Here is a 2777-nt window from a genome sequence, read left to right on the forward strand (position 1 = left end):
AACAAACAGATTCATCTTGGAGAGGATTAAACCAAGCTACTCCTTGGAGGCAAGGATTCTGGGGCTTCGTCTGACATACTTTGGACATGTTGCCAGGAGAGACGGGTCCTTGGAGAGGGACATCATGCTTGGGAGGGTGGAGGGACAGTGCAGGAGGGAAAGACCCTCTATGAGAAGGATTGATTCGGTGACTGGGGTAATCGGGATGGGCGTTGTCAGAGGCAGTGTGGTTGGCGCAGGATAGAGCAGGGTTTAGGGCTGTTGTGCATAGGGTCGCTATGAGTCGCAAACGACTAGACGGCACATAACAACAAACAACAACAACCCCTTCCTAGCTTCACCTCTCTGCTACCCCCTCCCACCTTGGATCCTCATACACATTTTACTAATTATCTTTTTATTTCTACAATAATGGTCATATACAGTATTTGTCTTTATGGAACTGAGTGAGTTCACTTAGAATAATGCTCTCCAGTCCATCCCAAGTTAGTTAGTGATTTTCAAAATCATTGCTCCTACATGCTGTGTAGTATTCCATCATGTGAATGTACCATAATTTCTCAACCCATTCAACTGTGGTTGGACATTTCCATGTTCTTGTGATGGTGAATAATGCTGCTATGAACATTGGTGTACAAGTTCTCATTTTCTCAGGTTATATCCCAGGCTTGGAATAGCTGGGTCATTTGGAATTTCTATGATCAGCTTTTTGCAGAAATATCAAACTGCCTTTCAGAGTGGTTGGGTAATAGCTCATTTTTATTAGGAAATAACATGAGACACCACAGATCTGTGACGGTTTATTTATCCATTCCAGTATTCAGATACATAATATTTTTTTCTAGTTTTTGGCACAAATGAAGTTATTCCAAACATCTTATGCACAGTTTTGTGTGGACATAAAATTTAATCTTATTTTGTTAAATATTTGAAAGTAGGACTACTAGATTGTGTGTTATGAGTACTATTAGTTTTGTAAGCTACTTCCAAACTGTCTTCCAGAGTTGTACCATTTTTCATTCTCATTCTATTTCTTTAAAAACCCAGTTTGAGACAATGTGAATGAACAATAATGTGAAGCACAATTTATATGAACTTTGTAAGCAAATCAATATAAAATAAAAATTTTAAAAGTAAATCTAGTTTGACAATCTTATTCAAATCTTTTTTTGCCCCATATATGGTTTCTACTTTCTTGTATTCTCCTTTGAATCAGCCTTACCATCCTGATAACTCAGCTATTAAAAGTAACTAAATATTTGATATATACTAATTTTTAAATTTATATGAAGTTCATTGTTGTTGTTGTTGTTAAGTGCCATCGAGTTGTAGGCGACTCATAGCAACCCTATGAACGAAAGTCCTCGACACTTGTGTGACTTTCATCCTTTCTTCAGGTTCATAGGGTTTCCGTAGGCAAGGTATTACAGAAGTGGATGCCACTCCTGCTTCCAAGCTTGTTTTAACCAGGGAGAGCCACCAAACACTGTTTACCATGGATACCGTTGTCACATTTGACACATCAGTGTCACAGTGTTCAGCTTCACAGCAACCATGAGTTAGTTACCGCTGTACGGCAAGTGGACACACCGCGGCTGTATGACCTAGAAGAATGTTTCACCAAAATAAAAATTATACTCTGACAATAATTCCACTGTCATTCACTGACAGCAACACTCCGTTGGCTTTCTGGAACTGTGAATCTTCATGAAACACCTTCCACCATTCCTCTCATAAAGCAGTTCGGAGTGAATCAGAACCACTGATCTTTGAATAGTAGCCTAACACATTATTCATGGCTCTTTCTGGCAATAATAATTCAACATATTTCGTACATGAACAAACAACTTTACTGTTTCACTGCAGGAAGAAATCATCTTTGTCATTTTTCTTGTCACAGTAATGACCTGACCTTCATGGTCACACTCTGATTTCCTAAAGGTCACATAGTGTGTAAATCAGATTAACGACCTTTTTGAAAGTTAATATTTAACTTTTAGTTAAATCTCCAAGTAAGTATTTCAGAGAACGAATCCATAGGCTGAGAACTGTTTTAACTTGGTGAAAAGTTTTATTTAACCAATGACTGAATAAATGCTGTCACTCTAGTATAAATCTAATAAGAAGTTAATTTCTCTAGCCACATGGTCTTTCTCCCTCTCCACATATATTTTTTAATGTGATGGCCTCTGCTAAAGGAGAACATTGAAACCAAGTCTTTGCAAGTAGGACTTAGGCTTATCTCCAAGAAACAAAATCCTCACAAGGTTTTCAGGCCCACAGGCTGAATTCTGACACTGCACAGAACTTCTCCAGCCAGGGAGGAGGAGGAGTCGAATTACATACAGGTCTGGTCATCAGGGAAGCTAGCATGCATGGTTTGAATGTCAAGGGCATTCTCAGACTTACTGCAAACCTCACTCAATCTTTATATTTTCAGACTGTTGAGTGGAAGTCCATTTGTCTGCAGCCTAAAGTTATTCCAGATCATGGATAGAATGATTTGCTGTCTCCACCAGCCTCGGAAATGGAACCACAGACAGATGGCTGGCCCTGTTTGCATTCACATACACACATAATCAATGTCTCTCTCTTTCTCTCTCACACACACCCCCTCCACCCCCACCCCACACCCCCTGTTCTACATATGTGAATCTGTGAAGCTCCCAACATAAACATTGTCTCTCACGAGTATTCCAAGGACTTTAAAAGCTTTGGAGATATATATCTTCTCTGTCTCTCTCTCTGTCTCTGTGTGTGTGTGTGTGTCTCTCTCC

The sequence above is a fragment of the Elephantulus edwardii genome, unplaced genomic scaffold (assembly GCF_000299155.1).
Source record: "Elephantulus edwardii isolate Elephantulus edwardi_28Jun2011 unplaced genomic scaffold, EleEdw1.0 scaffold00079, whole genome shotgun sequence".
In the NCBI taxonomy this organism is placed as follows: Eukaryota; Metazoa; Chordata; class Mammalia; order Macroscelidea; family Macroscelididae; genus Elephantulus; species Elephantulus edwardii.